This window comes from Pelmatolapia mariae, linkage group LG16_19 (assembly GCF_036321145.2).
Source record: "Pelmatolapia mariae isolate MD_Pm_ZW linkage group LG16_19, Pm_UMD_F_2, whole genome shotgun sequence".
NCBI classification, from domain to species: Eukaryota; Metazoa; Chordata; class Actinopteri; order Cichliformes; family Cichlidae; genus Pelmatolapia; species Pelmatolapia mariae.
The window spans coordinates 41562179-41577788 of record NC_086241.1 but is presented as its reverse complement, the minus strand read 5'-3'; positions in this window follow the sequence as shown (position 1 = coordinate 41577788).

Here is a 15610-nt window from a genome sequence, read left to right as displayed (position 1 = left end):
TTACTAACCCTTAAGTATAATCGCTGCTGTAAATATTGCTAAGTAGTAGTCTAGAGTATAACCATGTATTGCTGTAAATATTGCTTGAAATAACTCTTGCTGTAAATAAGAGTTAGAGGAATACGCATAAGGGGTGGGTTTTGATAAATACGGAAAAGGGAAGTAAGTAGGTAGATGAATAAAAAGTTATAGAGGGACTGATTTGAGAGACTGAGAAAAAACTGAGCTCACTGTGCTGCAGAGCGCTGTGTCTGCAGGCAGTTTGTGAATCATCCCTACGGTATGTGGAGGAGTGAGAGGAGCATCAGAGCAGTGAAAAGAGATAAGTCGGCAAAAATTAAGAATTGTTGAATATAAAGAGGAAAATAGACACACTGCTGCTAAAATATAATGTTGTTGTTTAAGGAATTTAAACAGAAAGATCTGCAGAAATAATATTTGTTAAGCAGCAACATGAAGTAAGGTGGAAAGTTTGTGGGTAAATTTGAGTAAACGAAGATATTAATTGCCAAAATAGGGATAATGAGTAAATAGGGATTGCAGGCACTTTTTTGGATTGTTAGCTTAATAAATGTATGACCAAAAGTTAAATAAATTGGAAATAGAGCTGCTTGACTAAAGTAAAAAAAAAAATAGGATAACCTAACCTAGAGCTAAATTGTAACATATCCAACCTAATAACAGTAAGAATGAGAACTATAAACTAATTCTAATAATAAAACATAGCTGGGATAAAACCCAGGCCTAAAAAATTAGAAGGAAAGTAAATAAATCTCACAAACAAATAATAACTGAAATAGGGAGGTTTGTGTTGTGTTTGGAGAAATATAGAAGGCAGTGGTGATGATCTAAGAACATCTGAACATCTTAGTACGGAACGAGAGATAGAGACCAAATAAAAAAAGAACATGTTTGGGCTACAATGAAGATAAGAGAGTCAACAGCATCCATAAATCGATCTCAGTAAAATGCAGGAGTTGTAAAATAATCTAATAAATGTCTCAGAGTTTGCATGAAGTTTTGCCTTTGTTAGAAAGTTCTGCAGAGGGCTCATAAACTCACCCAAAAGCATACAGAGAGTGCAAGAGGCACCTGACTAATATGATGTGAAATGAATGATTGTTGGAAATAAATTGTGTGACGCTTAGAGGAGTTCAGAATAAATAGGCTGACATGTTGGGTGAAGTGGTAATGAGGACAAATATGAACAAATTAACAAAAAGAGACACCTACTAGAAATCTGTTTAAAATGCTGCCGGCACAAATAAGTAGTTGGGAAAAGAAAAGAAGGTAGACAGGGTTTAAATGCAACTAACTGATATATTAAACCCAGAGTATAATAGCTAAAATCACTGGATGCAAAATAATAAAGTGAAATAGAAGAGTTTTGTTGGAAATGGTGGTTTAAGTCAGAGATTGTGACTTAACAATTTAAAGTAAAGTTTAGCACCTGTTGAGTGTGGCAGAGGGAGACAGTAGCAGAAAAATAGGAAAAGTGTTGTACTGAGAGAGCTCACATCAGCTGAGCCGCTGCTGCAGGAGGCGGCCTGTAAACAGCGTCACAGGGTGTAGTTGGCTCAAGTTGCTCTGACTGGAGTGTGTGGGGTGGGCCCCGACATCCTGCCAAGAGTGTCCTTGACCAGTGCACAGGCTTTCAAATGATTTAAGCCAAATGCAATTGTGTGAGAAGAAGAGTAAAAGAATGACCTGCATGTCTCAAAGAGGTTATTGTTATGGTGAGCTTGTGCGAGGCTCAGAGGAGTCACCTGAGACAGGAAGCAAAATTGTTTGCTTAAAAAAGAAAACAAAAAAAGATGTAACTTGTTTGTAAAAGTTTAGGGCCCACATCAGTGAAGATGCTTAAACAAGTGATCAAATCCTGAGTACTATGAACAAACAACAAAAAAAATGTAAAAAGAATAGTGCCCATTAGAGTGAGGAATGGTAAGAAAGAAGCTCTAAATTTGAAAATAAAATATTAGAAGAAACACCTGGGAGGAAAATGATAAGGCCAATAAACTGGTTCTCAGGTAAATTAAAATAAATATAACAAACTATTAAAATAAAAACAGGGAAATAAGACATAACTGAATGACAGAGGCGCATAAGACCTAACAGTAGAGAAGTAGTGGAAAGAATTGAGAATAGTATAATTCAGTGAGTAAACAAAAAGCCTAAATACAATGACAGCTGATTAGAGTGTAATGGTAACAAAAATAAAACAGAAATTAGAAAAATGTAATAAATAATGCCATTAAGTGTAATAGTAAAATGAGAGGAAGAGTAGGTAAGAATGTAAAGTGATTACACTCAAGCACTGTAGAGAGGAAAAAAAAGGTTAAATCTAAAGAAAAAGAATATTTGGCTGGGAAAAGAAACAACAGAAATAAAGTTGTGGGAAGCATGTCTGGTTAACCTGCAGCTGTGGATCATTAGAAATGCTGCTCAATAAAATGAAAAGCATGATTAGATATTGTATGGGGGAAGGGATTATTAAAGGGATCATTGGTATCTAAAACACTCGCCTTGATGCTGGTCAGACTGTGTGTAATTCTTCTTCTATAGCTATAAGAGAAATAACATTTAGAGGAGCTTCAGAGGTGCGTGACATAAGAGGGCCTTAACCCTTTAATGCCTCGAGTGTCAGGCTTGAATCAGGAAATATTTAAGTTTTAAGAGTCCCAAAACATCAGAGTGATTTTTACCATCCAAGAAAGTAAATAAATAAATAAATTGCACTTTATACATTTAAGGAATAACTTGCAAAATGCTGTCTTTAGCAAATGCAATATGGTAATTCTTACATATGCAAAATTAATATTGTTTTTAATTTGTCAAGTTTAATAGGTATTGTGACAAAATTTGGGGGTAATTATTTCAGTAATCAGGGTTTTGAATAGTGACAGGGTTAATCCCACAGCTGCAACTTGTCACTTACAGGAAAGTTGAGCAGAAAAACATAAAAACTGCTGTATATGATAATAAAGCCCCTATGATCTTGTTTTAGTTTTACAAGGAAAATAAAAGCATATAGATAAATCTGTGCTGCCAGTAAAAAAACACAACGCTCCCTCTATAAGCAGTGTGCATCATGTGGGGGGGAAATACACAGGAGCAGGGTTTGGAGGGGATGACAGAGCCTTTGTTCCAGCAAAAGGTGGTGATTAGAAAGAAAACACATTAACCTAAAATGCAATAAGGAGAAATCAAAAGTTGAGCCTTTGTACTAAAAAAACTAAACAAAAAAAAACAAAAACCATGACAAAAGTGATTATGGCTTAGAAGAGGAGAAGTAAACATGAGAAAGTCTGAGATGTAGGAAGTTAGATAAAGGATCTGAAGAGTGAAGAGTGATTAGAGAGGTGGGACAAAGAAAGTTGTGAGTCAGAGGAAAGGAAGCTAAATAGGAGAATTCAAAGACCAGGAGTAAGATAATGGAGAGTAACATGAGGTCGAGCTCACAGGCAAAAGAAAAGAAAAAAAAGTGGAGCAAATGACTAACTAACTGATGTATGGACATACTCGAAACAACGACTCTCCTGCTATGAAGGAGCTCACCAACTGAAGGGGAGAAACACAGAGCACCAGTGAAAGACACCAGGCCATGAGTCTGTGGAGAAGAGCAACACTGGCACTGCGAAGGCCTACGTCACTGATGAGGCCTGCACAAAGGTGGAGAGGAGGAGTCAGCTGGATGACGACATCCAATGGCTGGCACGTGTGAAAGCCCAGGAACTCCAGAGAGGAGCGTCCAAGTGAAGATCCACAAATCATGAAACTGAGTCTCCTCGAGTCCAATGAAAGACTGTATCTGCAGAGGGCTGAAAAAGTGTATTAAAACACACTTTTAGTCAGCTGACATACTCATCAATCTGCTGAGGACTGACAATCGGTGGCCTCTAAGAGCCAACATCGTCTGCATCTGGGATGTTCTCTGTGTGGATGTTCCTGGAGATCTCCGAGAGGAATGTGGGCAGCACCATAACAACAAGGAATTTACTGCCAAGAGAAATCTTCAGTACATGGACTGTGACTGATACCAGAGTACCTAACTATCCATGATATCTACAGTGAACAACATGAAGCAGCTGCATCAGTAATGCTCCCAACAAACTAATAAGTTTAAAGCCCTGGGCTCCACTCCTTGTGTTACTCTCCCAGTAGAAAAAGAACACAAATAATAAGAACTAGGCCACATGAAAGCATTAGATGGGAGATTATTAGCAATATATTCATTACTAACACTCTTACATTAGAATATTATTGAAAAGTTTAATACACAAAGGGTGCAGACATGACTCTCATTGACACTAGAACAGATACACACAGAGCATTAGAACCCCAGTAGGGCATGGGATAGATAAGTAAACTTAGGGAAGTTATTAATCACCTTGTGAGCATTGCATTATTGAAGGGATGAAACATACACATGGGGATTTACTAAAAGTTGGGGTACTGATGAAACTCAGGATCCCTGGTAACATGAAATGAGAAATTTAAACACCTGCTGTTTCTGACCCTGGTACACTGCTCTTGGGTATCCTCCTGACGTGTATGTAACTGTGTGGGTGCAAATATGTGTGAATCTGTATGCAGATATGACAAATAATCTGTCTTTTATCTTTTTTAGTGTGGCTACGTATAGACCAGTGGCAGCTACTTCTGTTCATGTGTTGAAGCTAATAGTAAGATGCTAGCTCTAAACATGCAGCACTAAACTATCCACAGTGCTATGATTTAGTGTGTGAGCAACTTGTAGTTCCTTTCAAACGGAAGAAAGATAAAAATGAATGCAGTGTGGAGGAGAAAGCAGCGAAGGATTCTGTCATAATCTTAACTGTATTGGCAAAGGGGGGAAACATATAGCTTAGCAGAGCTAAATTGTTAACTCTCCCAAAGAATGAACCAAAAAAGAAAAAAAACAATTTAGGAGAAAATCTAAATTATCAGATATTTTGGAGGGAAAGAGGCTAAAGCCTGATCCCCTATAAAAATGAGCAAACCTCAAATTAGAAAAAATGGGCCATAAATGATCTTTCCTGTGTGTGGCAGGGTCCAGTTGTCTGTGGATTGACATATTTAAATTACTCAATTGCATACTCTAGCAAAAACTGCAGAACTAAATGACTCTATTCTAGTTACAGTGTGCAGAGGTAGAGTTTGAAGTACTGAGGAGGGACATACAGTCTGACCGGGCACTTGGCAACCAAAAGGAAAGACAAGAACATTTCATTGGTGTGGGGCAAACTGAGAAGATTAAGGTAAGGCAGAGTTGAGTCAGCATGATTAAACCTTCATAGGTGAGCAACTATTGACCTAGTCCTGTACAAATTGACAAACTGTTGAAGTAGACCTTTTACCCTGCAACTAGAACTGTTTGTTTTTCAGGTCTCAATGTTCATCATGGCCATCCAGGTGTATTGTAAACATAACACCAATTACATGTATTATTTATGGTCTAAAATTTACTATTACTCAAGTTAAGGAAAATGGGGTGTGAAGTAATTGTCTGCCTCAGAGTCCACCACCAAAATGTGTAACAGGGTCCAATTAAGGAATTTCTTATGATTACTGCCTATACGCAATCCATGCATGAAAATTTGTATGATTAGTCTAATATAGCAGTTTTAGCTTTTCAATGGCTATTTTTCTATAAGAACAAAGGCTGTCAAGCTGTACAGTATTCAATTCAAGGTTGAACAGGTATGAAATTGCGATGCCAGTCATCTAAAGGCACTTTATTATCTAAGAATAAACTGCAAATATAAAACATTACAAAACGATTATTTATCTGACCCCCTTTTAGCAAGAAATTTGGAGAGGAGGAACTCCCTTTTTAACAGGAATAAATGCCCAGTAGCACTGGGCACAGGGGGGAGTGGTCATCTGCTGTGACCAGCTGAGTAAGGAGAAGGAGACAGGACTAAAAACATGCTGTGTAGGAGAGCCAGAGATTGATAATAACTAATAATAACTTCAAAGAGAGACCTAAAAAAACCTGGAGGCCTGGCTTCCCATTCTACTTTTAAATATTCTAGTAAGCTTAAAGTTTGAGAGTCAAGTGGGGAGATACAGTACTATAGGAGCAGGATGGTAATTAAAAAAAACAAAAAAAAACAACAGATTTAACAAGGAGCCTATGAAGAGAAGTCAATAGGAGCATATACTCTGTCATTCTAGTCCCTTTCAGTATTCATGTTGCAGCATTTTGATATAGTTGGATGCTTTTTAAGGAGTTCTTACCACAACCTAATAATAATAATAGCTCAGCCTAGAAGTAATGAATGCATGAACTTGTCTTCCAGCATCACTCTGGGACAGGACTTTAGAGATATTGCAGAAATTGAAGAAAACAGTCCTTAAAAAGCGCATATTAGCACATATTGGGATAAAAAATAACTCATGGAAACCTCACAGTGTTAATGGAGAACAAGGTAATACCATTCAGAGCATTCCTTTAGGTTGACTGATAGGTGTGTGTTGCCTGGCTTCATGGATGGATGAGAGAGAGGGTGTCATCAGCACGGCAGAGGTATGTTGTGCCTTTTGTGGTATTACCTGAAGGAGGCATGTGTTATATAAACAGGAACTGGTCCTGATGCCGAACCTTGTGAAGCTCAATGGTTGGTCTTGTGTATGTGGGAGGATTCTTAGAATAACATGTTCACAAGTGTCAAACATAGAGATCAATTCACTGTCAGAGGCCTTAAGAAGATCATTTTTAACTTTCACCAAAGCTGTCTCTATACTGTTATGTGCTCTGAAACCTGACTGAAACTCTTTAAATAAGGCATTCCTTTGTGGCTATTCTCTTGTGGGGATTTTTGACATAAAGGAAAGTTGGAGGCCTATAATTGGCTAGGACAGCTGGGTCAAGTGATGGTTTTTGAGTGATGGTTTAACTACTGTCAACATGAAGAACTGTGTGGTCAATGTGGCATTGTCTAACTTAGCTTTGAAAATTCAGGTTCTGCGGTTATAGAGGTGTGGGAAGTTTGATCAGCCATATAGTCAGCAACGCTAAGTCGAGGGCTAAAAGTGCTAATGATGAAATGTGAATTGGCAGCCGGTAACAGAGTTAATGTTTGTCCAACTTCAGCATATAAATGTAACATGTGCTCAATAGTGTTTAAGAACAAAGGAGATCTTAGAGAAGCCAACAGAGCCCCAATACTGTATGAAGAAGCAGTAACTCAGCTACTAGTCGCCCTAAAGCTCCCTGGTGCTTTGGCTGTGATTAGATGTCTTGATCACCAGAAAACAGACACATTAATACCTAAATGAAACAACATGTTAGAGCTTTACTATGCACTTCCTAAACTGATAGCTGGGTAAAGATAAATAAAGCTTTCTCTTTATAACAGCGTTTAGGACAAACATTTCAAAGTGCTTCACAAAATAAAGCAATGAATTGGAATTTGTTAAGTAAGAGGTCAACTGGGTACAAATATTAACTTTAGTACTAAGTTGCATGCAGTCGTGAACTAACAAGACTAAAACAACTAAAATTGCATAGCATACTCACAAATGTCCATAGAAAAGTCCTCATAAAGGGCCTGTGTTGGTAACTGTGAACACAACTAATGCAGTCTGCAAAGCTATCTTTCTGCAGGTGGAGATGGCATCTGGATAACAGACGGAGATGCAGAGGTCCTGGAGCAGGTGCTGGCGATCTGATGACGAGTGCGAGGGGAAAACGGAGTGAAACAGGCTGCTCCAGAAAGCTGAACCATGACCCATCCAGTAGCTGTTGAATCTGCTGCAGAGCCTACAGCCCAAGTGGAGCCATACAGTGCCCAAACCAGCTTCCGAATGATGGATGTGCAAGATCAACTACTACCCATCGCCGACCCTGACGTTAATCAAGAGTAGGACCAAAACGTCTCGAGTATTCTTAGGAGCTATGCAAAATCCAGCAGTCAAGAAGTACCAAGAGAGACTTTTCACGGACTCATAAATTGGTTGAAATATGGGACTGAAAAAGGGACACAAGTTGAGTAAAGGTTGAAGCTGACTGCAGAGAAATATCAACCTTGAAGCTAACAAGGGACATTTCAAAGCCCACACTGAGAAGTCTGTTCAGCAAAAGAAGTTGCACCTGACCAAGATGAAATCCAAAATTGGGAATTAATATTTTAATTGTATAATTTTTAATGTCACTTATGGTGTTGTGTAAGCCATGTATATATTATGTGTCTCTACTGATGTGTTTTATGCCTTACTTTCATTTTCCTGTAATTAGGCTGGTTTTTAAGTTTCTGGAGTATTCTGTTAAGGATACTGTGTAGCATGATTTGCAAATGAGGAGGAATCCATTTGTCTTAAATTGGTTGACTAAGAGACATGGAATGTTGGGAGAATGTTATGTTGATAACTATGAGGTTTTTAGTAGAAGGAAGGGCTTATTCATTTGAGCAACAACTGTGTGCGATCTTTATATAAATTCTTATGTTCTATGTAGAGCTTGCTTTTAAGTATGTTAGCAAAAAAACAGCGCACGCATTAGTTTTCACGATTTTTGTTGTTCTTTAGTCGTGGGGTCTTTTTAGGTGGTACCTCGAGGTACCACAGGGGGGAATGTGGTGGATTATTGTTTGATATGTATAACTATGTAACTATATACACTATATATCTATCTGCACTGAACATATATATTTTAACTTTCATGTGGAGTCTTAAGCACAAGACATTTTTGCTTCACCGAGGTTTATTAAGTTGGTATAGTAACAGGGCAGTTAATGTAAGGGGAGAGTTCTCCTGAATAATTTACTCTCCGGTAACTAACCTTCCCTAATACACACTCAACGTCTTTAACGCAGCACAACCAAAACAGTAACATTGTAGCAGAGATCCTGAACACATCACAATAAAATATCATACGATATAATCACACACACACACACACACACACACACACACACACACACACACACACACACACACACACACACACACACACACACACACACACACACACACACACACTTTGAATCCACACTGAAGTGTTTTTATATGTGAGAAAGCATGTAACCTATGTATTATATGTTATAAGATTGTGCCACTTGCTGTATAACACAGGTGTCAAACTCCAGGCCTCGAGGGCCGGTGTCCTGCAGGTTTTAAATGTGTCCTTGATCCAACACAGCAGATTTAAATGGCTAAATTACCTCCTCAACATGTCTTGCAGTTCTCCAGAGGCCTGGTAATGAACTAATCATTTGATTCAGGTGTGTTGACCCAGGGTGTTATCAAAAACCTGCAGGACACCGGCCCTTGAGGCCTGGAGTTCGACACCCCTGCTGTATAAGATTTAATAATTAAGATTAATGTGTGACCTTTGACCGTGTCATGACCTATTGTGATAAGCCAGAGCAAGGGGTACTCAGAGTCCTGACTGGCCTTTGGCCAAGACCTTGGCCGCTACCTGACCCCAGCAGCTGTGCTGGGCGTGTGGGAAAGTTACCCAGCAGCAGGGGGCGGGGATACTGGTCCCTATATTAGGGGACCAGAGGACAACCCCAGGGCTCTTTTCCTCCTGCTGCTGCTACCTGTCCGTCTCTGTGTTGCTCTGCTGTCTGTGCTTAAGGCTGTACACCCCGGAGTTTTGCTTTGCTTGTTTTCTGCTCTGTAATTTTCTTGCTAAATGTCTGTATGTATTTTTCCTGCTGTTCATATGATTCAGTGTATTAAACTCTGTTCCAAGAATTCTACTCTTTTGCAGAGCATCTTTTTGAGTGTCTTGGTTTTAATTGGATTTGGATCACCACGTTGTTGGTGGAAGAAGGTTATCAGGATGGCTTCAAAATTTGCGACCACAGTATGCTGTACAGTGCAGCGAGGAATGCCCAGACCTCTACATTGGAGAGACCAAACAGCCACTTCACAAGCGCATGGCACAACATAGAAGAGCCACCTCCACAGGACAAGACTCAGCAGTCCATCTGCATCTTAAGGATAAAGGACACTCTTTCGAGGATGCCAATGTTCACATTTTGGACAGAGAGGACAGATGGTTTGAAAGAGGAGTGAAAGAGGCCATCTATGTCCACTGTGAGCGACCATCTTAGAACAGAGGCGGTGGTTTACGACACCAACTGTCTGCCATCTATAATCCAGTTTTGAGATCCCTCCCCAGACGCCTTAATGCCCACTCACATCCTGGGCCATCTGACCTCAGGAACTCACATGACAAGGTGGGGCCAGGTTTCGCAATGAGCACACCCGAAACCCTGGCTGATTAGGTCCCACACCCGCTTTCACACCTTGGCTCATGTGATTAGAGAATCATCAGGGGGTCCTTTGTCCCTCTTTGGGGGGATACTCCCACTGGGTTTAAATCTGGGACTCTCGGCCATTTGACCTTAGAACTGAAGAAGCTTCTCGGATGAGAGGTGAAACGTCTTCAAGCAACTTAAAGAAGTCCAGACGCTTTTCTTTGCAAACTCCTTTGACTACGATGACCTGGATGACTGAGAACCTTCACAGACATGAATAGTTAATAATTCACATTTTCTAATATTCAGGTAGAAACCAGAAGCCTTTGAAAATAATGAAATTTCATTTAGTGCGAGAGGAACCTGTGACATGTTCTTTAAAAACAGTGTAGTATCATCTGCTAACTGACTTAGCAGATGATACTGGGCCTCCCATCAAACTCAGTGGTTGAATATTTGTGTTTCATAAAAATAGCTAAAAGTTCAGTTACAATAATGAAAAGTAACGGAGAAGCTGGACACCCCTGACGGATTCCTCATCTGACGTTAAATCGTTTAGATGTTCCAAAAGGTAAAGAAATAGAACTATTGATGTCAGAGTATAATAAAGTCTAAAAAAAATTAAAAAATTAAATCTATAATTTTTTTCACCAAAACCAAAATAGCGTAGAGCTTTTAAAATAAAAGGATGTTTGACCATATCAAATCATATCAAATGCTTTATAAAAGTCTAAAAAAAGAATCACACCATCATCTTCAATTAAGTGATTATAGTCCAGTAGATCTAAAAGCAATCTAATATTATTGTGGATAGAACGATTCTTAGGGAACCCGGATTGTGTTTCACTAATAATTTGATCTAAGCCATCTTTTAATCTGTTTGCAATAACATGAGCAAGAATTTTTATAATCTGTATTCAATAGTGTAATTGGTCGTAGATTATCGATTAGTCTTTTATCTTTACCAGGTTTGGGAATAAGGGAGATAAGACCCTGTTTCAGTGTCATTGCTAACGTTTCATTACTAATGATTTCCCTTATAGTTTTGAAGAAAACTTCTTTTATTTCTTTCCAGAAGAATTTATAAAAGATTGCAGTCAAGCCATCCTGACCAGGAGCTTTGTCCATTTTCAGTTTGTTTAAGTCATCCAATGATATATCAGAATCACAAATTTCTCTGAATACAGAATAAATTTTTGGAATATAAGGTTCAATCTGATCAAAAAAAGTTAATGAATCAGTAATAAATATTTAGATGAGTATAAATTTGAGTAAAATTCATGTATTTCTTGTCACAGGTTGCCGGGACAAGCCGTGTGTGTGTTATTAAGGACCCAAGATGCAGACTGCTTCAGAAGTGAGTGAGCTTTATTTACATGAGGGGCGAACAAAGCAGGAACGTGGTGGACAAAAGCAAAGAGTAACCTAAACTGAAAAAAGCTAAGGAAAAACAAACCTGAAATCTTGAGACATGAAACAGAGATGCAGGGAGACGTAGAAAGACATAGGGAAACCACACAGGACGATGGAGGGAGATACGCAGATGAACCAGCAATGCACACAAGAAAACACAGGGCTTAAATACACACAGGGCAATCATGAGGGAGACATGGCTGGGAGTAACTGGACATAACGAGACAAGGGGAAGCAAAACCAGAAACACTGACGAGAGATGCAGACCTACAAAATAAAACAGGAACTCACACATGCAAAGACACAGACTAAGAAACACGAACTTTACACAGAGGAAAACAGTCAGAAACGATTAAACACGAAACTGAGGAGAACAGAATCAAAAAACCAAAATATATCACAACAATAGAAAATCATCATGGATCATGACATTTCTTCTGCTATAGTCTTATGATTTGTGCATTCCTCCCCATTTACAACTAATGTATTAATAGATTTCTTTTCTTGCCTCCATTTCTCCAAATTGTAGAAATATGAAGTACTTTTTTCACCTTCTTCTATCCATTTTGCACGAGTTCTGATGTATGGTCCATGAGCCTTTTTCTTGTATAAATCATCTAATTCAGCCTGTAAAGACAAAAGGGATTTCTTACATAAACTGTCTATTACAAAAGTTATTTATATTGTAAAGTAATTTACTTTCAAATTCCTTTTGTTGTCTACTTTTCATTTTACTAAACATAATTGAAAATTCTCTAACTTTAAATTTAAAAAATTCCCATCTTTGTAATAAGTGCCAGTTGTTACATCATTGTAAATTTTATGGAGGAGCTCTTTAACTATCTTAACATACCCATCATCAATTAACAGATCTGTATCTGTCAACGGGGCTGCTGAGATGGAAACATGTGAAACACATCTACATAGTAAAGTCAAGCCCAACCACAGATCTAGTCTGGACATATTATTACCATTTGGTTTAATCCAAGAAAATTGAGTAACTCCAGGGTTTTTCTCTCTCCATATATCACTGAAATCGTTTGAATCAATGAACTCTGTCAGAATTGTATTCCACTGATTAATACTGTATCTAGGAGGATCTCTATCCTGCCATTCATTTGGAACAAGATTAAAGTCGCCGCCTAGTAAGACATGGTCTGTGTGGTATAAAAGTTTATACTCGGAAAGGACTTCTGTTATTTTTTCCAGCATGAGCTTTTTTAGTGTTATAGAGGAATATCCATAAACATTGACTAGAATTACAAATGAACCATCAATATTCAACACAACTGCCAGCCATTGTCCTGAATTATCACACTGAAAAGTCACGACCTTCCCTGGACATCGGTAGAAACAGAGAGGTACTCCAACAGAGTGGTTGGATCCGTGGCTGAAGAGGATTTTTTCACCCCACTGATTTGACCAGAAGGTGGCATCAGCATCACTTGAATGAGTTTCTTGTAGTAAGGTGCAATTCGCTTTTAGCCCTTTGATAAACATAAACATTGCTTTTCTTTTAACATTATCCCTGAGACCTCTAACATTCAATGACACAAAGGATAAACACGTGGTAGCATTAAAAATAAACAAAAATAGAGTTCTGTGGAGGTATGTAAAAACGACAGGAGAGGTCTCAGTGTCTCACTCCAACTTTATTAACTGACTCAGCAGAACTTCACATACCGAAAGCACCAAAATCTCCACCTCAGCACTTCCCTTCAGCTTGGGTGTGAGTGGAGCCACCTGGTGGTCCGCCACAGTTCAAAATATTAAGAATATCAAATTTGAAAATATACATAAAAAATAAAAAGTTAGTTTACTTTCCTGTTTAGGGAAAGGTGAAAGAGAGCGGTGCCGGCACCTTCTATGCCATTCAAAACTGTCAAACGTCCCTCTTTATGCAGAGTTCAAAGAACAAACAAGAGTGAACACCTTTCAACCATCCGCCAGAACGCGACGGCCGTTAGTATAACCGACACCTCCTCTGTAGTAAGCCTTCTCCCCCGCATTTCTGGCTTGTAAAATTTTCGGCCAAACTTTCTCTCTCTGCAGACGATCCTCCTTCGTCAGATCCTTGGCAAAACAGATTTTTTCGCTCTCACAAATCTGAGCATTTTTGGACTTCTTCAATATTCTGTCTCAGTGTAGGCGCTTTGTGTACTGAACTGTGAACTTTGTGAACTTCTTTCATTCCTTTAATCCTTAGATTCCACCTTTGTGAATACCGGTCTCGCTCTCTTGCCTTTTCTTTGAGTTCGTTGACTTCTCTCCGTAAGGTTGAGGCTTCCTTCTCCAAACCCACGATTTTATCTTTACAATCACGGACTTCAGCTGAATTGAATTCAATGGACTCAGCAAGACTGGCATGCAACGAGGCATTCTTCAATAATTTGTTGTTAATGTCCGCCATTTTGTCATCTTGTTTATCAAATCGCACGTGGAGAGCTTAAATAGCTGCCAAAATGTCACTCGCTGTGGGACTTGGTTTAGCAATCTTTCTCGGGTGGTCACCTTTAGACAGAGTCGAGAGAAGCAATTTATTTTTTCCCTGCCGCCACTTTCAAACTCCATGTCTGAGAGGCAGTAGTCGTGGTCATCCACGGTTGAAGCCAAATCTTGTATTTTATTGTTCTGGGAAGACTTGCTTTCCCGATTGTCCTTATTCTGTTCTTTCAGCTTAAACGTTTTGAACAAAGCGTCAAAAAAGGAGGACTAAAAGGTACCTTGCACCAGAGCTAAGCTGAAGACAACTGCTTAGTTCACCATCTTGCCGGACTCCCCTGCCTGCTAAAATGGTGCCGCGTAGTGATGTGGCCTGTGTGTCGAAGCCTCGAAGCGTGTGTCGGGTAATCTCGGGGGAGTTTTTGTGAAGCGCGTATCGAGGCTTGCTTTGATTACATACACAGTGACGTTCGAGGCCTCATGGGCAGTCCGTACCATGTGACTGATTCAGGAACTGGCTCGCCGGTTCATGCCAGATTCGAAATAAAATGGGCAGCAAAACACAGCTGATTTCCCCCATCACATTGTGTTGGAATTGGATTACATACGTGCTACATAGCTACTTGAGCATTTCTTCTTCGGTGGAACCAGCAAGGAAGAGATTTTTTTATATCTCATCTCTCCTAATAAAGTATGCACACAGTAATAAATATCACGAATGATAAGTACCATAATATAAATAAACAACACTACAGATCCTATAATCTGATTTCTGTCTTTTAGTTTATTAAAAAGTGAAGTGCCACACACTAGTTTGTGTCATTATCCAGATGTACATAAGCATGATTACACAGTTACACAATCATACCAAAACTCTGTCCTGATAGTTTCCACTTTCTCTTTTGTATCAGACATACTGAGACAATATTCGGGATAAATAACCATGAAAACAATTTATTTATTCAGTTTAGAGGTTTACACATCACATCATTATAATCAAAGAGCCTGTTTCACTTGAATTGTCCACTTGACGGCGCAGTAGAGCAAGTGAATCATCACCATGGGCGTTTATCAATATGCGTACTTGTGCATACTTGTGTTCTCGTGTACTCGTGATACGTCACCAGTCGGAGACCAAGTACTGTTCCAATTCCAAGTACACATCAAGCCGAGAACGCGAAAAAGTCCCGGATATGTTCTCGCTCCGCCCGTTTTATCGAGCATGCATCGGTGTAGACTTGGGCCGTTTATCAATGCCCAAGTACGCGAGTACGTACTCGCGTGCTCGGTGAGTACGTACTCGCCGAGAACGCACGGGAGTACGTACCCGCCGAGAACGCGAGCACGGACTCGTGGGCCGTCTCTCAGTTCTCAAGTACGCGAGCACGGACTCGTGATTTGTACCAGCGTACGTGATGATGTCACAGGTCCGGAGTTTTTACTGCCGTCCCCTCCTAATTTAACTGTGAGTAACATGTTATGAAGCTTAACTTTAATCACAGCCAAACCGGTTTACTCAGGAACAAATAAAACACTGAAAT